Here is a 24,796-nt window from a genome sequence, read left to right as displayed (position 1 = left end):
CAGGTGGAACAAGAGAATGCTACAGTCTGGAAGGCTGTCCTACTGGCGTTGAAATCCAAAGGTCTTCCAGTCTCCCGTTGGCAGGAGGTCCTCCCTGATGCGCTTCACTCTATCCGCTCCCTCCTGTGTACGGCGACCAATGCTACTCCCCACGAGAGGATGTTCTCATTCCCTCGGAAGTCTTCCTTGGGGATATCTTTACCAGCTTGGTTGACGTACCCAGGACCCGTACTCCTGCGGCGACATGTAAGGGCCCGCAAGTCCGACCCCTTGGTCGAACAGGTCCACCTCCTCCACGCCAACCCTCAGTATGCCTATGTGGCATATCCTGACGGGCGAGAGGACACGGTCTCGATCCAAGACCTGGCGCCTGCAGGGGACGTAGCAACTCCTGTCGCTCCCATACCCCCAGTAACAAATCCATTATCTCTCATTTCTTCCCCGGACACGGCGCGGGCAGCATCGGGACCATTGCTTAACAACGTTACTCCAATGCACAGCTTGCCTGAGCCCCGAGGATGGTCGCCACCGCAGGGCGTGTCAGGATCCCCTGCACTACCGTCTCATCAGGGTTAACCGGCCTGTGAGTCCGTGGAAGAACAGCTGGACGCCGTTTTGGGGAGAACGCCACCGCAAGTGCCTACTCCGGTGTCACCGCCGGTATTGAGGAGGTCACAACGACGGTGCGGTCCCCCTGACCGTCTGAACTTATAGACTGCTGACATTTTATTCTGGTTTTTGTACCCCGCCGGCCATGGTGAACCATCGTTGGTTCCCACTGGATAGTACTGAGTCAGGGCTGGCCAGTACTACAAGGATATACATATGTTACTGTTGGATTGTACTACTGTTGCTGTTGGGTTAGGGTGGGGTTGTTACACCTGTGTTTGTTCCTGTTGTGGCACATCCCAGTCAGGCTCCGCCTCCTGGGAGAGGTATAAGAGTCCCTGCTCTGGCCGGGACCCCTTCAGTCTGGGATAGTGTACTAAAGTTCTGATAGCTTCATTATTAGGTAATAAAAGCCTTCATTTGCTGAAGCTTCGAGCCTCGTGTCTAAATTCTTAGAATCCCTACAGCACAGAAAGAGGCCATTCGGCCCATCGAGTCTGCACCGACCACAATCCCACCCAGGCCCTATCCCCATATCCCTACATATTTACCCACTAATCCCTCTAACCTACGCATCCCAGGACACTAAGGGCAATTTTAGCATAGCCAATCAACCTAACCCGCACATCTTTGGACTGTGGGAGGAAACCGGAGCACCCGGAGGAAACCCACGCAGACACGAGGAGAATGTGCAAACTCCACACAGACAGTGACCCAAGCCGGGAATCGAACCCAGGTCCCTGGAGCTGTGAAGCAGCAGTGCTAACCACTGTGCTACCGTGCCGCCCCATCAGGGGAGTGGGGGCTGGGGGGCGTGTGTGAAAATTCCACCCATATACTCTGCTTCCCGCTCCATGGATTCTGTCAGAGCTGCTGCGAGTTTTCAGCATTTTCTGTTTTTTTATTCTTCAGAGGCGACAGTGCTACCATTGAGACAAGGTTCACACGAGATTCTGAGACTGGGGGTATTTAGGCTCATCCTATACCTACCCTCTCCCCCCCTCCTCCTCCTCAGCCCCCTTCTGTCCCCCCCCTTCCCCTACCTACCCTCCTCTTCCCCCTCCCTCCCCTCCTTTTCCCCCCTCCTCCTCACCTGAAACAGTAACAAATGTTTCACCCCTATCAGGACATGTCTGGTCATTCGCACCGGAGGTATTTCTGACTCTGGATAACTATCCATCACTCTGCAGCTGCCTGAATGCTTGTTTGTGCCTCAGGTGCTGTCAGTTTATATGGAAGCTGATGGATTGTGTGCAGAAACCCATACAATAATTCGCCACTCTACCTGCAGCTTTGCTTTCTTTCCGGACATGACTTAGCTGCTTTTTCCACTGAATGACTCTGAGGAGGTGATAAATTAAATAACTCGGAGAGATATTCAACTATTGAATGCAACACACACATCTTCACTCACTGACAGGCTGCTCCTCCCAGGCCCTTATGGAAGCAATCAGCCAGATTTACCTTTGCTTTCTGAGTGTTTATTGCCTTTAGATGCAGGTCAGCTTTCAGAAGGTTCTTTCCATGGTCAAATAGCCCAAGATTTTCCAGTCTTTGTTCAGATTTCAGATGCACCACTGGGGAAATCTGTCACATGGTCCTTCTCTGCAACACTTCTATGATTTGAGTGTCTCCTTAATGTCTCAGCAGCTGACTGGACACAACACTCCAGTCCCATCCAGTCGATTGATGTGCTTCCGAATTCTACATTGCTACGTTGAAATGCTGAACAGTACCTCCAGCTTTTTTGTGCCTCTTATTGGCCTGGCAACTATCTCTAGCTGCGTATCTGACTCTTCCCATTGGCTTTCCTTGGTTATTCAAAGCAGCTGCTCCCACACGTCCCAATGGCTGGATGAACTTCCTGGCTGACCACTCCTCCCCTTCACAGCTAGGTAGTACTCTGGCAAAAGACCAAGCAATAACAAATTGCTTAATGGCGATAAGGGGGAAAAGTTATCCACAAAATCCCTCTCCCTCAGGTGATCAAAGTCACTCCAGGAGATCATATAGGAATGTAGGAACAGGTGTAGGCCATTCAGCTCATTGAGCCTGCTCTGCCATTCAATACAATCAAGGCTGGTCAGATGCTTCAATGCTTTTTACACCCACTCTCCCCATAACCCTTTACGTTACTGTTAATCAGAAATCTATCAATCTCTACTTTAAACATACACAATGACTGAGCTTCCACAGCCCTCTGGGGTAGAGAATTACAAAGATTTATGACCATTTGTCTAAAGAAGTTTCTCCTTATCCCAGTCCCGAGTGGCATCCTGCTTATTTTGAAATTGTGCCCCTGTCAGACGAAGGGAAACATCTTCCCTGCATCTACCCTGTCTATTCTTTTAAGTATTTTGTAGGTTTCAATGAAATCACCTCTTATTCTTCTAAACTTTAGAGAATACAGGCCCAGTTTGCCCAGTCTCTCTACATAAGGCAGTCCTGCCCCACCATCCCGGGAACAAGTCTGGTGAACCTTTGTTGCAATTCCTCTATGGCAGTAATATCCTTTCTGAGGTAAGGAGCCCAAAATTGCACACAGTAATCCAGGTGTGGTGAAACCAAGCTTCTATAATATTGACAGGTGCAGCCTAACCAAGGTTCTATAATACTGAAGCAAGGCCTCACTACTCCTGTATTCAAATCCTCTTGCAATAAAGACTAACATTTCCAGTCGCCTTTCTAATAGCTTGCTGCATGTTAACCTTCAGTAACTTATGGACAAGGACACCCAGGTCCCTTTGTACATCTACATTTTCTAATTTCTTACCATTGGTCAGGGCATGTTTCCTCTTTGTTAATCCACTTCCCAATCCTGAAGGCATGCAGAGAATCACACACCACATTAATCAGCAACACATTCTGGAAGATCACTACTCTCTAGGAAAAGAAGAACTACCAAACATCCAATCTATTCCAACTGTCAGGTAGATATAATGCATGTCCTCTCAGTCCTCTCCAAACCACCATCTGACTGGACTCCTGCAAGATCTTGCCTCACTATGGACTTGTCTTCTGTGATCTCCACTTTGCTCCTTTATGGGAATTACAGATTCAGTAGCAAAGCTCCAGTGAGTGAGGAAGCTGGAAATGGTGTTAATTTTTAACACCAGCAGTCAACAGGGGTTGGACATAAAGAACGGGCTTGTCTGCATTTTAAACTTAACGTGAATGTCTTTCCTTTCTCCCAATGGCTTAAGCCTACCAAGAGTAAAAAAGCCTTTTATTTGATATTGAAAATAATCAAGGCATCAGTTCTCCAGGAGAAAGTAGTTTTATTTGTCTCTATGTAGTACCTGTTGGATTCGAGTTGGTGATGCAGTGAGCTGCGAGACCTGTAGAGAAAGTTCCTAAATGAAATGACAGAATTTACAGCACACAAATGGGTCGGTCGTTTGGCCCAAATAACCTGTGTCATTTTTATTCTTCACACAAGCTTTCAACCATCCCTCTTTATCTAACCCTATTATCATAACCTTCGATTCCCTTTCCTTTTCATGCAGTCACCTTGATTTCCCTTACGTGCATCTGTTTCTGCTCCTTGTGGTTCCACATTCTCTCCTGAATCTGTCGTGCTCAGTAATTACATATTCTGCCGATCGTTCATCCAATGTGTGCACCGTTTGATGAATAAAACACAAACTAGAACGGACACCTGCTCTGATCCTCTCCAATGTGGAATGTGAAATTGTGATTGACAGCTGAGAGTGTGGGCACCACAGAGACAGATAATCCCTTTAAATTCAATTCAGCTGCATTTCCATTTTAATCTCCTGTAAACCAAATGGATTTAAATCCTGATATTCTTTTCCTGCAAGAGCTGCTTATCTCAACCAACACTGCAGATAGTGACAAGAAAATAAATCATGGGGGGAATGCAGCTTTAAAGAGTCTTTACAATTCTTCATATTTAAACAGGGACTAATTAGAAAGTAGAAATTCTAAACACACTCAACATTTTTCAATTTTTAACTGATTATGATACAAGATGCAAATACGTGTTCATGTCTAGCATACTTAGCTGCCCACGGGCTATGGCAGCCTCACATTGTGTGGCTGTTCGGCAGTCGCTCTACTAGCTCTTTGTGAGGATTCCACCAATGTTTCGCTTGTGAATGATGCCCCCCTGTGCCCCCGCCCAACCATCCTGGAAGGACAAAGGTAGCAGGTGCACCGGAAAGCAATCTTCAAGTTTCTTTTCAGGCCACACACTCACCCAACTTGGACATATATCAGCATTCCTTCATTTTCATTTGGTCAAAATCCTGGAGTTTCTGATTATTTGGCAGTACCATCATCACATGGACTACAGCAGATCACCATGACCTTCTCCATAGTAACTGGGGATATTAATAATTGCTGACCTAGCCAGTGACGTTTGTCTCCCAACAATTAATGATGAAATTTAAAACAAAAACCTCTTTGTGACCTACTCTTTCTCTCAATGGCTCCCACCTCGCACCGTTTCTCTAACTCCCCCAAACCCCTTTATGAAGGAGCTGGACCAACCTAAATACCTCATGTGAAAAGATTCCACTCAGTTGAGCGGGAAAATTCCATCCTTATTCTCCTCTGAAACTGTTATTACTGATTCTTTGCAGAAACCCTTCCAAACATTCACTCAATGAACACATGTAACCTCTATTTACAGGTGTTAACTTACAGAGCTCCACCGGACACCCCATTCAGTAAGCTTCCCTTATGATGGTGGTGGATGTTTGAAATCCGAACCTTTTCATTCAGCGGACAAGCTTTCATTCTTTTCTCAGAGAAAGGCAGTTTTTGTCTGATGGCCTCATCCACTGGTGTTGCTTCCACATGGTACAGTGTTGGAACTGATGCATGTATCGAATAGGGACTCAATGTGAGGGAGCTATGGGGACTAAGGTTGTCTGCTAAATGCAAAGAGCAAGACTGGAACACGCTGCCGGAGGAGGTGGTGGAAGCAGATTCTATAACAACGTTCGAGAGGCATCTGGATAGATACATGAAAAGGTAGGGAATAGAGGGATATGGACCACATGGAGGCAAGAAAATAGTAGATTAGAGAAGCATCTGTGTTGGCACAGACTTGGTGGGTCGAAGGGCCTGTTCCTGTGCTGTTCTTGGTTCTTTGGTTGACCATCCCTGACTCATCGGGAAAGACCAACTTGACCAGCCTGGTGGATCTTGTTTCCTTTGGTGGAGGCCTGGGATCACTATCTTCCTGTTGAGGGCCCTGTGAACTATCTAGTAAGTTGGTCAGATTGTCTTCTTGGTTGCCCAGATAGTCAACCCAGTCCAGTGAAGGCTGTCAGCCGATGGATATCAGTGAGGATCTGTTCCACCCGAGGATACTGTGGTCAGTGTGCACAAGATAGGAGCGAAGTTAAATGAACTGACCTGGCTGGGCTGGTTCTGGTCTCGGAGCCAGACAGACTCCGCTAGCGAGACTGCTGTTAGACCTTGTGCATTGTGGCAACGGTTGCATGTCGTGGTTCGGTTTGCACAGTAGTGGCTCTTTTTGCCATCACCTTTTCTATCTCTGTCATCTTGAGGCACAGTCAAAGGGAGACTCGGGAGCTGTGTGTGTAATCTCCTATCTATTGAGAGTCCCAATGGAACCAGACCATTCAGCAGCGGAGTAATTCAGTAAGGTCAGATCCACGTCATCATTTTTCTTCAACAAGGGTTTGACTGTACAGACCCCTCTTTCAGCCTCTCCATTGGGCTGTGGGTATCTGGATGAGTTGCTGATATGGATGAAGCTGTATGGCCCAGTGAAGCATTTGAAATGATCATTGGGGAACTGGGTATCATTGTCAGAGACAATTAAATCAGGGATGCCGTACATGGCAAAGCTTTTCTTGAGCATGGTAATAACCAGCACCAAGCTGGGCCTATGTAGCCATTTGGCATCAATCCACAATGTAATGGTACACAATGATAGCAGGTTTTATTCTTGATGAGAAATAGATCCATGCTGAGGCAATCTCATGGTTGGCACAGGAAGGAGGAGCCCATGAGACTTTCTTGTGGTCTTGCCTATGGATGATACAAGTGTAAATTATGTCCTTAATAACTCTAAGGTACCTGGCCACCAGACTGAATTGTGGGTCCTAATCTTGCATTTGGTGATACCCAGGTGTCCCTGGTGTAACCTTTGGAGAAGGTCCAGCCTGAGGTCCCAGGGAATGACAATTCAGTCATTCCAGACTCACAAATCATTCACAAGACTGAGGTGACAATGTTGTTTAAAGTACTGCCTCAGGATACAATTGCTCGGAACATACCCTGGCCATCCAGTGATTCAGTACAACACAGTACTCCTGTATCTGTGCACACTAATCATCCACTTTTTGGTTTGCTCAAATTTTTCCTGGTTTCTGGATGGTCACTGGGGGGAAGCGGGCAGACAAGGAGATGTAGGACTCAGCATTCTCAGCAAAGTGCACATCATTCTGTGCAGACTTCCCCACAGGAATGCTGGACAGCTCATTAGCTGTGGTTTGGTGTTTACTCAGGACATACTATATCGCGGCGTTAAACCTGAAATCCAAATCTTTCAATTTTGGTGGCATCTTTGCTAATTTTTTGGTGTTATGCAGGGTGATAAATACCTTTCACACACTTTACTGCCAGGGCCATCTTTTCAATGACAGCATAACACTACTTTGTTACTGTCAGTGCCCTAGAGGCATAATACACCAATGTGTGAGAGCCATTCTGCTGAATTTGGAACAATACAGTTCCTGGCCAATGGACAATGTGTCCACCATAGTGGGTATGTCTGCCTTGCAATGGGCCAGTGATTCTGTGGCCGCATGTCTTTGATTGTGTCAAACGCCCTCTACTGGTGCTCCTGCAGCACCAGGCCTGGCCCTGCTTCAGGAGTTGTGGTAACTGCTGTTTGATGTGTACAAGATTGGACAGAAACTTATCCAGCTGATTAACCATGCCCATAAAACATTGAAGATCTGTAACTTTCAAAGGCAGTGGGAAATCCTCAATGGTTTCTGGGGATCTGCTTGGACGTCAGATGTGTAAACAATATGGCTTAAGAAGCAGACAGTGAGTTTTAAAACCTTGTAGTTATAATTAAATGCAAGACCAATGGCCTATAAGCATTGGAACATGTTTGCACCCTGGCGTTGTGCTCCAAAGTGGTGAAGCAATGAATGAGAATATCAGCAGATGACTCCATCTAGTCCTCCCAAAATGTCAGTCATGGTACGTTGAAAGATTTCAGATGCTGAGGCACTTCCAAACGGTCGGCGATTGAAGCAGTCGTGGCTGAATGGTGTGATGAATGCTGTTAGTAATTTGGTCTCTATGTCTAATGTGAGCTGCCAGGGGCCACTGTTGGTGTCTATTAATGAAAACCCAGCTCCTCGCAAGCTTTGCCTTGCTTTCATCAACAGATGTCAAGGGGCAGATCTCCCTCTTTACGGCCTTGTTCAAATCTGTGAGTCCACACAAGTGTGAAGTGAGCCATTAGGTTTGGGTGCAGGCACCATACCTGAGCACCAATGATTGGATAGTGTTGCCTCTCCTTTTTTCAAGAGAGGGTGTGGGGCCTTTCATGGGGTAAACAAACAGAGCGACTTGGCGTCTGGCTCCAAGGTAATATGGTAAGCTGTTGAGATCTGTGAAGAACTGTGGAAATGCATCCTGTTTCTCCTGGGTGTTTGGCACTTGTAAATAGGTTGCATATCTGAGTAGGCTGCCCAGCTCAGTAACAAGCAATTTGGGCAATATAAAGAATCTCTGTAATTTCTCTTTCCTAAAAATGAAGGGTGACAGTCGTCTGCCCTTGCACCTTGAGTGCAGTGCCACCTGAAATGATAAAATGGTTTGAGAACTCAGGCTTCAGCCACTGGACTGCACCAGAAAGAAAGGACACTCCAGCTCCTGTGTCCAAATTAAAATTGTTTTTGTGGCCGTTGACTATGATATCCACACTCCAAAAGGTCTCCTTAGAATTTGCAACTTCGTCCTAGAATGGCACTTCTTCTTCCTCTGTACATTGTCTGGATGCAGCTGGATCTGATTGATCTCCCTTTAAATGTAAGAAGCTTTCTCATGCAGTATACTGCTTTATAATGGCCCCACCTCCTGCAGGAATGAACTCTACATTTATGGTGAAGCAGTCTTCGAGCCGATATGGTATTTCACGCTACAACGGGCTCACTAGATAGTGACAGTGACAATCTCCTCTTTGTTCCATCTCTGTTTTTTAGTGGGTTGCTGGTAATTCTATTGGTCACAATCTGGACAGAGATAATGGTCTGACTCCACAAAGTGACTCAGTCACCCTGGATTAAAATTCAGTCCTGCTTTCGTATCCCAGCCTGCTTCGCCAATTGAACTGCCTTGGACAATGTTAGCTCTTCTCTGGTCAGCAGAAAATCAGATTAGATTTCATTAAGCACTACCATCACAACATGGTCTCGGATGAGTTCATTCTTTGGAGCCCCATACTCACAACTATCAGCCAAACCACAAAGGTCCTTATGGAAAAAGTCAACACTTTCGCTGAATTCCTGAGAGCACCTGTTAAACTTCGCCCAGTCTATAATGTTGCTCTGAAGATTGAAATATGAATCGATTACCTTAATAACTTCTTCATAAGTTGCTGTGTCCTCATTAACATCGTTATTAAAATGTTATCTATGCTGCAGCCAATGGAATAGAAGAGCGTGTTGATCTGTTCTTTATCAGCCTCTGTGCTTACCCTGAAGCGGTCCTGTTGCTGTTGAATCTGCAACACCAGTTTTGGCAGTACGCTGCTCAGTCGGAGACTTCCATGGGGTCAAAGGTAGAGTTGGGAGATTTTCCACAATTGTCTCTTACTTTAATTGACTTCTTGGGAGTCCTTCAGATTCTTTGCTGCAGTCATTCCCTTGCTGCTATATTTTTGACGGCTTTCACTTTCCCACCGCTGACAGTTTCACCAGGGATCCCTGCTATTCAACACATTTATCGCTGCCATCATGAAGTATCGTCACAAGTGGTCCACGGGTGTGTTTAAGAGACTACTGGAAACAAGGCATCAGAAACTTCCAAACATTTATTAACTCCATACCACCACGTATAGGGATAAGTAAGCATGAGGTCCCTTCTAGAAGCACCTCTCCCTGAGTTCCACTGACACACGGTCTGACATCACTGCTATATGATTGTTTGGTGCTTCACAGAGAAGTCTGGAGGCTTGTATGGTTAAACATACTGTTAACCTATAACTATGTACATAGCCAAGGTATTGTCATGTAAGGATGGTGTCTCTATGCTAGCCTCCTTTCAGACTCGACTCCACACAGTCTATTATATGACTCTCTACATCATATCACGATGGCACAGTGGTTAGAACTGCTGCCTCACAGCGCCAGGGACCCGGGTTCAATTCTGGCCTCGGGTCCCTGTCTGTGTGGAGTTTGCACATTCTCCCTGTGTCTGCGTGGGTTTCCTCTGGGGGCTCTGGTTTTCTCCCATAGTAAGAGTTTTAACAACACCAGGTTAAAGTCCAACAGGTTTATTTGGTAGCAAATGCCATTAGCTTTTGGAGCGCTGCTCCTTCGTCAGATGGAGTGGATATCTGCTCTCAAACCTTTAACCTGGTGTTGTTAAAACTCTTACTGTGTTTACCCCAATCCAACACCGGCATCTCCACATCATTTCTCCCATAGTCCAAAGATGTGCAGGTTAGGTAGATTGGTCATGCTAAATTGACCCTAGTATCAGAGGGATTAGCAGGGTATGTATGTGGGGTTAAGGGAATAAGGCCTGGGTAGGATTGCGGTTGGTGCAGACTCGATTGGCCCAATAGCTTCCTTCTGCACTGTAAGGATTCTATAATTCTATACCTTGTTGTTCTATCACCAGGATGATAGGGAGTGGGATAGCTTGATCTTGGTTTCAGATAAAGCTCGGCACAACATCGTGGGCCGAAGGGCCTGTTCTGCGCTGTACTGTTCTATGTTCTATCTTGGGTGCGAGTAATCTCCAGTCCCATATTAAACCTTACTCTGCCAAACACCCTAATATTATAATCACAGATGATGTGTGTTAGCTATTAACATGATAACTATTAACCCTATATATATAGTGACTAGGCTGCCTTGCGGGAGGGAGGCTGCTTTTCACTTTGATTAGAAGATCACAGTTTTACATCCAAAGAATTGTGCTTCAATTTTACTTTCAGCAAAGCTGAATTGTGCAAAACCTGTGACTGATTTGTGAAGAAATTCTTTGCTCAGCTCAGAAATTGCACCAACTGCAGAAAACAGCCAATTGTCTTGTTCAATGGCCCATTAGTCCTTAAATAAGCAATTCAGTCTCAACAAAAGCAGCAGGAAGACAGATTCTAGCAGTGAGTGATGACTTCTGAAATGTGCTTGCAGCATTGTCTCAAGGTAACAGGCTGTGGATTGATTATAAATAGCTTGCTGATCTTGGCTGAATTATCCAGCTTCAGCCCAATATCTGTGCAAGCAGCATTAGGCGAGATTAGCTATGATTTCCAGTTATGTCAAGTAAACTGTGCGTTCGTTCCAGGTTACCTCAATGCTGTGGAGTTTTCTCAAATTGCCTGAGAGAAATGTTCTGTTTTCTTAAATTGGGGCAACACTCTCTCTCCATTGCAGGTAGAAACCTGGTCATTAGATGCGAGTACTCTCGGAGTTGGTGTACGTAGAGCAGGTCTGGCTTATACCCTGATCCTGCGCTGCAGCAGTCACCTGAACCATGTTCGAATTCATCTCGAGATCCAAGATGGATCATATCCATAGGGACACCGTGCGCAAATCTCTGGATAAGGGAGGAAAAAAATGTACCCAACAATGCTCTCACCCTGATGACCACTTTTGTATGTGGCTGCAAACACCAAGTGTTACTATATACTGAGGCGCTACCTGTCCCCAGTGTTGCAAAGGATGAGTCTGGTTACATTGCCGTGAATGCTCCAAGTAGTTAGACTGCGCCATATCACTTTCTCTCTTAGAATCATTTATGCAGAGAAACCTTTGACCACAAGGCAATCAAGCAGTAGTCTGTACGCAATGTCCTTGGGTCACTGAGGAAAAAGGAGATGGTGGATCCTGTTGGATGGCTCCCTGAGCAGACTGTCAGAGTCATTTGGCAGAATGTCTTCTCATCAAAACTTTCAAACAAGCACGGAGACCTAGCTTGGCTGGTAGTGAGATAGGCCCTCCTTATCAGACCCTTTATGCATGAGACATCTGTGCCACCACACGCTGCCCTCGAAGCGGCTGCGGTGGTGAACAGTTAGTTAAAGTTTATTTATTAGCTTATTTATTATTGTTACTTCAATGAAGTTACTGTGAAAATCCCCTAGTAACCACACTCTGATGCCTGTTCGGGTACACTGAGGGACAATTTAACATGGCCAATCCACCTAACCAGCATGTCTTTCAGACTGTGGGAGGAAACTGGAGCACCTGGAGGAAACCCACGCAGACATGGGGAGAATGTGCAGACTCCACACAGACAGTGACCCAAGCTGAGAATCGAACCCAGGTCCCTAGCACTGTGAGGCAGCAGTGCTAACCACTGTGCCACATCACACACCACCTTGTGGACTGTACCTTTGCAAAGAAGGTCTGGAAAGAGATGCCTTGGTTTCAATCGAAGATCACCCCTTCATCCCAAGCAGCTCTGTGATGCAGGATTCTGTTCTCTACAGGCTGTTCCCAGGGCCCCACTCCGAGACAAATATCAGCTGCTGTTGGAGAATCATCAGCTCAATGATAGATGCTCTTTGGTCTGCCCAAAACCTGTTGATCTTCCAGTGCAAAGAATTGTCCTCGACCGAATGTTGCAGACTGGCCAAAGTCCGGGACTATGTGCTGTGGGACACACTGAAGCTTGGGGCAGCCGTCGCTAGGGCGCAATGGGGAAAGGCCACTGTGTAAGACTTTCTATGATGTGGAGATGCCGGTGCTCTGTTTGTGAACAGAATTCCCACTCACCTGAAGAAGGGGCTTGCAGCTCCGAAAGCTTGTGTGGCTTTTGCTACCAAATAAACCTGTTGGACTTTAACCTGGTGTTGTTAAACTTCTTACTAAGACTTTCTAGCCAATGTACACTGAGGGGCTGATAACCAGGTAAAACCCCTCGAACTGTAAACTTAATCCTCACCATATGTAACTCTATTGAAGCACCGCAGAGTGCAACATGACCGATTATATAGTTGGTAAAGAATTGTTCTCTCTGTAATGAAAATATTGAAATGTTTGTAATGTTCTCATTACTGAATTGAAGCACCTCAGAGTGCATCTTCATCTCTGGAGAAAATGTGAATATCATTGCACTTTGTTATAACAATGTGAAATGTCTTGTAATGTTTCTTTCAGATTATATATGAATAAAGTATATTTTTGCAAAAACAAAGAGTAGGAATATAAACAATATACGCTGTCATGGTGATGGAGAAAAAGTCCCACAGAATTATGTATAAAATATTGAACTTTTAAAAAAGACCTGAGTTTTATTTTTTAAAAACCCAAAGATGGCTGATAATGTGCACACCAGCTACTGACTGGATTGCTGCAGGGTGATTCTCCAAGGAACAATGAATACCTTCCTGTTTCCTGTCAAGATACTTCTAAAAACATCCAGATTACCATCTCCATTAAAGACAAAGAAACATAATTGCCATCGCATCTCAAGAGATCCTGTGAGTAATGCCTAGATGGAATTGTGGATTCACCATCCCAGCTGGAATAACAAAGAATGTGTTAAAAGTCAGCTGAAAGACTGCCCGAGTGTCTATCTGTGTGTGCTCTGTAAGAATAATCAGCTAAAAGTATTCCACACTGAAGGTAGTTAATAGTTAACAAACACACTCCACCTTAACTCAGGAAAGCCTAGTTAAATTGGCTCCTTTTAAAACCCAACTGGGTCTGGGTCTGAAGGAAAGGGAACTGTATTAGATTAAATCTTGTTGCTACCTTTAGAGGGGGTTGAATAAACACAGGGAGCCAGTCACCCCTCCTCACCCGGGTTTGTAATAATCCCAACCAAATGGTGAAAATTGAGGGGTCTCACCCAGATCAACAACTTTTGGCGAACCTTACCTGTGGCTGGTCATAACAAGACCAAAGTGGAGTCGAACTAAATGTTAGAATACCCAACTGGAAACAAATGTAAATCTCATCATTGACTGAATGGTATCCTCCAAATCTAGCTTAAAGTGAAATATCAATGACGATAATAAAAGATTAATGGATGTGGAGACAGTGGGCCTGATTTTACCATTTTGAGTCTAAGCGTCGAATCTGGGCGTCAAATAGATCCGTGCCTAGAATCCTCTTTCCATGCGCAGTTCAAAAAAAAATCCGAAGCAGCGCGCCCGGGCGGGAAAGAAAAAACAGCAGAGAGAGGAGGGGCGGGGGGGGGGGGGGGGGGGGGGGAATCTTGCAAACTGCAAATAATGTAGCATCTTCTTTGTGCTGCCTAATTATCTATGGGAAAGGTAATTAAACTCCAGTGTCCTAGTGAGCAATTAGTGACCTGTATAATACATTTGTGATCTGTAACTGGATTGTTGATGCTCAAATGTCCAGAGTCCTGTGGTGAACCTGGAAGAATTGTTCCTGTGGTGGAACTTGGTTGGAAATAAGATTCAAGGAGATTACTAAATCTTGTTTTCACCTGAACATTGCACAGAATTAGAGGAATTCCCTTTGGAAGATAATGTCAAAATTATAATCGCAGGAACTAAAAACCTGACAGTCAAAAATTTGGGAAAATATTTCAAAATATGGATGGGGGTATATAATGTTGAAATATTTTCCCAAATTTTTGACTGTCAGGTTTTTAGTTCCTGTGATTATAATTTTGATATTATCTTCCAAAGGGAATTCCTCTAATTCTGTGCAATATTCAGATGAAAACAAGATTTAGTAATCTCCTTGAATCTTATTTCCAACCAAGTTCCACCACGGGGACAATTCTTCCAGGTTCACCACAGGACTCTGAACATTTGAGCATCAACAATCCAGTTACAGATCACAAATGTATGATACAGGTCACTAATTGCTCACTAGGACACTGTAGTTTAATTACCTTTCCCTTAATTAGGCAGCACAAAGAAGATGCTACATTATTTGCAGTTTGCAAGATTCTCCCAAGTCCATCCTCCCCCCCCCGCCCCCCAACCAGAGATCCATCTGAGCCCGCCCCCCTCCTCCAGCAGAAGGCCAGGAAGGTGCTGCAGGCTCTCGAAGGACTGCAGGTCGGAAGGATGGTGGAGGGAGACCAGCGATTGAGGTAGGTTGGGAGTGTGCTCTGCCGAGGGGGGCCTGCCTCCCAGGGGGGTCTGATCCGGGAGGGGGGGCCTGCCGGGAGGGCCTGCCTCCCAGGGGTGTCCAATCCCGGGGGCGGGGGGGGGTCTGCCAGGATGGTTAGCGGGGGGGGTCCACGAAGGATGGTTGGGGAGGATAGGCTTCGGAGATTCCCCTGCAGAATAGAAATCCGCTTCGGACTTTTATTCTGCAGGTCGCTAAAAACACAGATCCGGTTCGGGCCGCGCGGTGGGATTTAAATGCATCCGATTCGGGCACGGGCCAGACCTGCACCCGAATTGGGTGTTGGTAAAGCCGCAGTCCGCTTGGATTCGGGTGCAGATCGCGGTCCAGGCCCGACGCCCAACTTTACCACAATTTCGCACCCGAAAATGGGCGCAAAGTTTTGGTAAAATCGGACCCAGTGTAGAAGGGTGGAATTGAGCTAAAAGATCAGCCATGATTGAATTGAATAGTAGTAAATGCTGGAAGGGTTGAAAGACCCTTTCCTTCTCCTCTTTCTCATATTCTTAGCAACATATAAGTATGGTACATTGTTAACTAGAACACTGGACTTAGGGGTAAGGAAGGTAACAGCAACAGTGACAGCCAATACTATAACAATTTATGTCGCATCTTTAACATAGAAAAAAAAATCCTCAAAGCGATACAGTGAAGGGCAGTCAAAAAATATTGATATCAAGTTATTAAAGGAGATATGAGGAGGGGTGGCCTCTTAAACAATGAGAGAAAGGTAGCCAGGCATAGGTTAGAGAAGGAATTGCAAACCAAGAGGCCCAGGCAGCTGAAAGTATGCCCACCAACTGTGGGCAGTAGGCAATTCACAAGAGGTCATAACTAGAGGAATGCAGGCTTCTAGGAGTGGGAGTTATTAGGGCGGGAGGAGATTTCATAAATCAAGAAGGAAAGTGGCAGCATGGCTGCTTCACCGCACCAGGGACCCATGTTTAATTCCAACTTCGGGTGATTGTGCAGAGTTTGCACGTTCTTCCTGTGTCTGCATGGGTTTCCCCTGGGTGCTCCGGTTTCTATCCACAGTCCAAAAATGTGCAGGTTAAGTGGATTGGCCGTGTTAAATTGACCTTTAGAGTCCCAGGATGTGTAGGTTAGGGGGTTTAGTGGGTAAATGTATGAGGTTATGGGCACAGGGAAGAGATGGGCTTGGCTAAGATGCTCTGTTGGAGAGTCAGTGTAGACTTGATGGGCCAAATGGCCTCCTTCTGAATTGTAGGTATTCTATGATTCTAAATGCCATGAAGGGATTTAAACAAGGTGGGAATTTTAAGTTGTAGAGACTGAACAGACAGATGATTGGTGACAAAGACTCGATGTGGGATAGGATGTGGGTGCAGGGTTTTGGATGAGCTGATATTGATGGAGGATGGAAAATCAGTCAGGAGAGCTGATTCAAATAGTGAGGAGGTAAGTAATGTTACAGAGGTGAAAGAAATCAGGCTAAGTCATGGGGCAGCACGGTAGCAAAGTGATTAGCACTGCTGTCTCACAGTGCCAGGGACCCAGGTTGTGTCACTGTCTGTGTGGAGTTTGCACATTCTCCCCATGTCTGCGTGGGTTTCCTCTGGGTGCTCCAGTTTCCTCCCACAGTCCAAAGATGTGCGGGTTAGGTGGATTGGCCATGCTAAAGTGCCCCTTAGTGTCAGGGGGACTAGCTAGGATAAATGCATGGGGTTATGGGGATAGAACTTGGGTGGGATTGTGGTTGGTGCAGACTCGATGGGCCGAATGGCCTCCTTCTGCACTGTAGGATTTTATAGAGATATTACAGTGCGAGCAGTTCAACTTGGTTGCAAAAAATCTGTTTCAATCTGAGACAGTGACCAAGGAAGGGGGATAGAATTGATGATGTGGGAACAGAGCTTGTGGCTGGGACTCTCCACCTTGCCCGCCATGGAATTGGCGAGGGCGAGGGTTCAACAACAGAAATCTCCATTGACCTGGAGTGGAAATTTCCAGTCTCGCCCGATGCTGGCTTCAGTTTTTCTAAGGTTCAATTGGAAGAAACAAAGGTCCATAACTTCTGATCAGCAGCAGAAAGCGATGGGCTGCCCAATTTCCCTCCCAATTTCCGAAATCTTCTCCAGCCTTATTCATCCCACTCCTGGAACCTGCAGTCCTCTGATCTTGACCAGAAAAAATTTCTGCACTTTTACCTGCCTTGAAAAATAGAGCCCAAACTCCCAATGGGAGCAGCAGAGTTCAGCCTTCAGCAGAACCATCCCCACAAACCCCAGCCTTCAGCAGGGCCATCACCACAGGCTCCAGCCTTCAGCAGAGCCATCTCCACAGGCCCCAGCCTTCAGCAGGGTCATCTCCACAGGCCCCAGCCTTCAGCAGGGCCATCACCACAGGCTCCATCCTTCAGCAGAGCCATCTCCACAGGCCCCAGCCTACAACAGAGCCATCACCACAGTCTCCAGCATTCAACAGAGCCATCACCACAGGCCCCAGCCTTCAGCAAAGGGAGCCATCGCCACAGGCCCCAGCCTTCAGCAGGGCCATCTCCACAGGCCCCAGCATGACGTAGAACTATCTTCACACGCCCCAGTCTTGAGCAGAGCCATCCCCACAGGCCCCAGCCTTCAGCAGAACTATCACCACAGACTGCAACCTTCAGCAGGGCCATCTCCATAGTCTCCAGCATTCGGCAGGGCCTGTCCACAGGCCCCAGCCTTCAGCAGGGCCATCTCCACAGGCCCCAGCCTACAACAGAGCCATCTCCACAGGCCCCAGCCTTCAACAGAGCCATCTCCACAGGCCCCAGCCTTCAGCAGGGCCATCTCCACAGACCCCAGCCTACAACAGGGCCATCTCCACAGGCCCCAGCCTTCAGCAGAACCACCTCCACAGGCTCCAGCCTTCAGCAGTGCCATCTCCACAGGCCCCAGCCTTCAGCAGAACCACCTCCACAGGCTCCAGCCTTCAGCAGAACCACCTCCACAGGCTCCAGCCTTCAGCAGTGCCATCTCCACAGGCCCCAGCCTTCAGCAGAGCCATCTCCACATGCTCCAGCCTTCACGGGCATTCAGCCTCTGACCTCTGGGTAAGCGTTCTCCAAGGTGGCCTTCATGACACACAATAGCGCAGAGTCGCTGAGCAGAGACTGATAGCCAAGTTCCGTACACATGAGGACGGCCTCAACCGGGATATTGGGTTCATGTCACACTATTTGTAACCCCCACAACTTGCCTGGATGTGCAAAATCTCACTAGCTGTCCTGTCTGGAGACAATACACATCTCTTTAACCTGTGCTTAATGGTCCCTCCACTCACACTGTCTGTACCTTTAAGAGTTGATTAACTGTAAAGACTCACATTCCAATCATTATTCATTTAAATTGAGTTTGTGTCTTTGTGCCCTGTTTGTGATCAGAACTCCCACCCACCTGACGAAGGAACAGCCTGTTCCGAAAGCTAGTGGCTTTTGCTACCAAATAAAGCTGTTGGACTTTAACCTGGTGTTGTTAGACTTCTTACTGTGTTTACCCCAGTCCAACACCGGCATCTCCACATCATAACATTTTACCAAAGCAGCTGCAATACGACATTTTTTGTTCAATTGCATCATTTTTTGAAATTTCTTACAAAATATATTTTTTCTCTAACACAACGATCAATAAAATTATATATATATATATATTATATATTAACACAACAATTCTGTTGTCTGTAAACAAGGGGGTGGGGGAGGGATAGGGAGGGAAAGGAGATGGAGGGAGTGAGAGGGAGGGAGGGAGGGAAAGGGGGGAAAGGTGGGCAGAGAAGGAAAGGGGGAAAAAGGGGAAAGGGAGAGGTAGGAAAGGAGGGAAGGAGGGAGAGGGTGGAAGAGAAGGGTTTGGACAGTAAAACTGAACATTTTACATGTAGCCTGACTCTTCCGCACCTACGTCAAAGCCTCAAAAAGAACTTCAATTAAGAAGCCAAACTAAAAGCATGGTAGAACGTAACTCCAGATTTTCAAACTGCACCAGATTCTGTAATATCTATCAGAGAGATAGTTCACATCAGCTTACATATGTCATCTTAAGGAATACTTTCCCAAAGCATTTGAACTAGCCAAGTTACATAAGGATCAACGCTGTGTCAGGGGACTCTTAAAATTGGAATAAACAATGCTTAAAGTAAATAGCAAAGTCCAAATGGACTTCAGCTGAAATTTATTCCAGACACAATAACATCCACCTTGTTATATATTGTGGCTGAATGGAGTTTAACTTTTAACATGCTGAAAGATCTTTAATCAAGCAAACCTGATTTTTTGGTTAAAGTTGTTTTTTCACTATGCTAGGATTTCTTGTGGCCAGTGGCCCGGAATTTGTCAAAGGACAGAAGTGTCAGATTTTAACAGCTTCTCCTTGGCAGGGATGAGTTCTGTACAGTCTCTTGGAGCCAATGATTTCTTATCTGTGCATTGTAATGTAAACAATATGCACTTAAGAGGCCGAGGTATGATGAGGCCTGAAGTGATCACTGCCACTGTTCTACCTGCATTTGATTGGCCTAATCGAATGATGCAATTAAGGGTTTCTGATCAATTCATTGGCTGGATGACAGAGAATCTTCCGGAAGCGAGTGGAGAATTGTGGATAAAGAGACATGTGAGCCTTTGTTTGGCAGTGATAACTCGAACAGACCAACCATCGCAAGAAGACTTGTACCCTGAAGGATGCTTCAGAGAAGAAGATAGATTCTACATCGAGGATATTTCTTGGCCAAAGTTTTCCTAAACTCGGTAGTATTTATTTTCAGTTAAATAGTTGAAGTTGATGTTTAGTTAAAGTTGATGCTGAGTTAAAGTTAATATGCAGTTTAAGAGTTAAAGTTCAGTTGAAAGTTGATGTTCAGTTAGAGTTAAAATTCAGTACAGAGTTAATGAGTTGCAACTGTTTATGTTTGAGTTGGTATTAGAAGTGTTAAATAAAGAAATAATTGAATTATTGTCCTTGTTTGTCTCATTAAACTGGAATGCTTGAAGGTGTTTAAATTATAGCTATATAACGATATGAACATATTTTGTTCCTGGAATTAGTTGTCATGACAAAGTTGTAAAATATTTTAAAAACCTTTCTTTCACCTTCTGTGTATTACATACATGTTAAACATCTTTGTAAAACATTTACAAAAATAATTAACCCACCCAAAGAATGTCTGCTGCCTCTACTTGCTGCAGCTAGACCAAAATATCAAGGCAAAAGCTCACCTATCATTAGCGCAAGTGATGGAAGTTTGGCCAAAATTGCAGCTCAGTGCTTCAATACCGGCAACTTTCCAAACCCGAATCAGAAGTTCAAACTTGGCACTCTTTCAGCGTGCATGTGCTGGGACTTCCGTGTTGTCCTGACAGGGCACAATCCGCTTAAGTCAGCATTCGGTCCGGAGGTAACAGGCCATAAATTCCTTCAAATTGCATGTTGGACAAGCAACCTGACAAGGGGTGTTGGGCAATAGAGAGCACCAAGGACAGGTCCTTGTGCGAGTAGGAGGGAAATCGCTGTTAGAGATGAGCAAACAATGATTATAGATGATAAAACTGAAACCAAATAAAGGTAGTCCCAACCAGCTGAACAACAGAGGAAAGGCATTAGAGAAGGATGTTATAGGTGACAATGTCATAGGCTGCAGAGATGTCAAGGAAGATGCAAGTGGGTCACGTATCACAGTCACAGAAAGACTCTATGAGAAGGGTGAACTGTTCCCAGCTAACTAGGGGAGTTAAGGATGGTATCAAATTGAAATAAAAGTTGTTCAACATTGCAAAGATTATTAGCAGGCCAGAAGATTGGGAAGAGGGAGTTTAGACAGATTTTTTTATGACAAAGGAGTCAAGGGTTATGGGGGGGCAGGCAGGAAAATGGCATTAATGCCACAATCAGATCAGCTGCAAACTTATTAAAAGGCAGAGCAGGTTCGACAGGCCAAATGGCCTACTCCTGCTCAAATTTCTCATGATTTTGGTCACAGAAATGTGACAAAAAGAAAGCTTTTGTCTTTCTCGGTGGTAGAGGTTGTGGGTTTGGAAGGTGCTGTTAACGGAGCCTTAGCTAGTTACTATAGTGCATCTTGTGACTACTTATCTCATTGTCACTATGGACTGGTGGTCGAGAGACTGAATGTTTAGGATGGTGGATGGGGTGCCAATGAATCAGGCTGGTTTGACCTGGATGGTGTCAAGCTTCTCAAGTGTTGTTGGAGCTGCACTCATCCAGGCAAGTGGGCAAATTGTATCAGTCAATTAGCAAGAGACTGGGATGCCAAACAATCACACTTCATATTTGCCCTCAGTATGCAAGATTTAAAAATTATAATTGAAATGATATATTTGTATATAATAAAACCTCTATGGTGTTCCTACTATAGGTAAGTCAATTTTAGCAGTGAGTTCTTTACGATTTACTCTTAATTTTTCTGTAGGAGGAAAAAGCAGGTTGATTAGAGTTCTAAACAATGGCAGTCAATGTGAAAAGATTTATTACCTTAAAATTCAATAAATGTAAACACAAGAGTCTGATATGGATCACCTTTGATGGAATTGAGTCTGGTATGATGGGATTGGCTCTGATATGATGTAAGTTTTTGTTTTATTCATTCATGGAATGTGGGCATCATTGGCTCAGCCAGCACTTATTGCCCATCCCTAACTGTCTTGAGAATGTGGTGGTGAGCTGCCTTCTTGAACCACTACAGGTGTGTGGTGTAGACACACCCACAGTGCTGTTAGGGAGGGTGATCCAGGATTTTGACCCAGTGAAGCATGGTGAGCCAGTAAGATAGGACGAGGGGCGAAAACTCAGGTTCGCGCCCAGTTTCTTGCCTCACGAGCTTGCCGGCCCCATTTTGCCGGTGAAATCAGCTTCGTGTCCAGAAAGGGCGCAAGGCTGATTTCAACCTTAATTACATGATTAACAAGCCCCAGGTGTTATTGCCTAGGCTCACTTACCCTATCCTGGCAGTGCCAAGGGGGCAGGACATGAGGGGGGCAGGGCCTTACGAGGGTGGAGCCTGACCGGGAGGAGAGAAGGGGTGAAGAACTCTGCAAGGGGGGGGAGTTGATTGGTGGGGTGATGATCGGGCTGGTAGGGGCTCGGCGATTGGGGGTGGCGATCAGGAGTGGGGGCAGTGATCAGGTGGGTGAGGGGCAATGTCTGGGGCAGCAATGTCCAGGGTGACGATCAGAGAGTGTTATTGTCCAGGGCAGCGATTGACGGGGTGGCAATGGGTGGGGGGAGTGACAGGAGGTCTCCCAGTGCACTGTGTACTGGGTGATCAGGGCGCCTGCACAATGGCACCCCTAGAGCTCAGTAGCCAGCTTCACAGGTGAGCTGAGGATCCACCCGCCCCCCCCCCCCCCTTCTACAGGCAAGATTCGCATTACGGCTTCTGTTTTGCACAGAGTGCTGTAAATTCACGTTACTTACCTCGCTGAAAAAAAAGTGAGAAAATCTACCATTTTCTCACCCGTTCGACACTTAGAATTTTTTCTGAGAAAATTCTGCCCCAAGTTTGCAGAATTCATTTTGGAGTGAACTATCTGTGCTTGAGCATCACTTGAAATTCAATACTACATGGAGAACTTCACAATATTATAAAATCCTCATCTAAAAACCCTCTGTACCAAATGTTATAGACATGTATTTCGAATCATTGAATCTCACAGCACAAGAGGCTCAGTTTGATATGGCTATGCCTATGCCAACTCTTTGAAGGAGCTGTCATTTTTAGTCCCACACCCTAGCATTTTCCCCATAAACCTGCAACTTAGTTCTCCTTAAGTACATGTCCAATTGCCGTTTGAAAGCTCCTATGCAATCCGATTCTCCCACCCTCTCAGATATTGCCTTCCAGACTTTAACGGCCTTTCATGGGAAAAGGTTTCTCCCAATTTCTGCCCTTATTATTTTGCCAATATTTTAAATCTAAGATCTACGATGGTTACCAATCCACTTGCCAGAGGAAACACATTGGCCCTAATTGCTCTATCAAAACCTCCAAGAAGAACAGTCCTAGTTTCTCTAATCTTCCCATATAACTGATGTCTCTCATGCCAGCTATCATCCTGGTAAACCTCTTCTCTATTGTTCCCAATGCTTTGACATCTTTCCTCAACCATGGTAACAGGAATTGTACACAAGACTCCAGCAGTGACCAGTGATTTGTAAAGATTTAGCATGCCTTTCATCTCTTTGTATTCAATGCCCCATCCACGAAGCCAAGTATCCCACTAACTGTACGAGAAGATGTCAGGCGCGTGTCCCAACATCATTGTGCGCTTGTGTAATACTTTGGTTGGGCGCAAGAGTCAGAAGTGCACCCGCGATGATCCAGCAGGTAATTTATTCCATTAAGGGGCCAATTGAAAGCAATTTTACGTGGCTCATCTACTTTTACAGTTGGCGGGCAAGCTAATTGGCCATGCGGCATTTATGTTTTAGCTGCAACCTGGATCCAGAGCAGGATGAAATGTTAGGGCTGAAATGCGATTGATAAAGGTGAATGGGGACTGAAGTTTGTGCTTGAATGTGCTGCCTAGACACGGTTTGCAATTTTTTACATCAAATTTTATTTTGTACAGGTCTGCAACTCCCTGAGACAGCTCCGCAGTGGCTGTCTCCCTGAGGGAACCCATTAGAAATGCCAACCTCACCCTCTCTTTTCACAGTGCCCACCCTACCCAGCAGCGCTGAGCGTTTCCTTGTGTGCATTTCATGCTGGCTGCCCATTAATTGGCCAGCCAGTGTGAAATTGCAATCTTTCTAGGGCTGATTAAGGCCGGAAACACATTTCATGCTGGCTTCAGGGCTTGCCGAGAGTGTGCACCAGGTGGGAAAAAAATTCAGGCTAGTAATCAAATTGACTGCAGCAGCACTGGTTGTTTCAAGTTGCATAAAGTTCCCCCAATGCCTAGCATCAGATAAAATATTCATTTGAGTGCTAGTTAGCAGTGGCCCTTGCCCTCTAAAATGAGACAGAAATAAATTTTCAAACTCTCTCTCTGTAATTAGTTTCCTCCTTTTTAAGCTGTAATTAAGCTTGTTTTGTTGTGAAAATTAAGTGACTGGATCTTTGTACCATCATCATTTTAATTTGATTTGCATTGTATTATGCTGCAAAAAGATGCATTTCATGGAATCTGATTGAGAAAATACAGTAGAATTTGCTGGACTGGGGCTCATCTCTTCATGTGCCTTAATGCGACCTTTCCCTGCACCCCCCAACTGAAAATAAAACTTTTCCCACAAAGTTGTTGCAGGTGTGAGCTTACAAGAGTATGGTAAAGGTGACAGGGTATCTGGGACCTTAGTAACCCAGACCAATACTGTCTCATATTAACCAATGAGACTTGAGGGTTAAGAAATACACAGAGGAAACAGTGAGGAGGGTGAATTAAAGCAGAAGAGTTCAATGTTGAATCAGGGCCACAAAGAGAAAGAAAGAGAGGGAAATAAAAACTGGATTAAGAGCGAGAGAAGCGCTAGGCAGAAAGGAAAATTTACACTTTAAAACTTCATATTCTGAGTATCTCCAGCTCAGAAGGAATGAGGCTCCACACTTTTAATTGTTTACTTTCAGGGCTAGAGGAGTTGATTGGCAATCATTCACAATGGTCATGTTGATAAAAAGGTTCTGATTATTAATGTTGGTGTTGAGTTTAATGAGCAATTAATGCGCAATTGCAGTGACTTCATGACAGACATGACTAAGTGAAGTGCAAAATGCAGTTTCTGCAAAGTGAACAGAGGGGCCTCAGCAACTTGTGGTGATTTGCAATTCATGGGCTATCTTTTCCTTGCCAGAAGTCGCTCATTAATTTGCACATTAATCATCAAAAGCATTGTTCGCAAGCTGATTTTTTTCAACAAATTCAG

This window comes from Mustelus asterias, chromosome 9, assembly GCF_964213995.1.
Source record: "Mustelus asterias chromosome 9, sMusAst1.hap1.1, whole genome shotgun sequence".
NCBI classification, from domain to species: Eukaryota; Metazoa; Chordata; class Chondrichthyes; order Carcharhiniformes; family Triakidae; genus Mustelus; species Mustelus asterias.
This window is presented reverse-complemented; position numbering follows the sequence as displayed.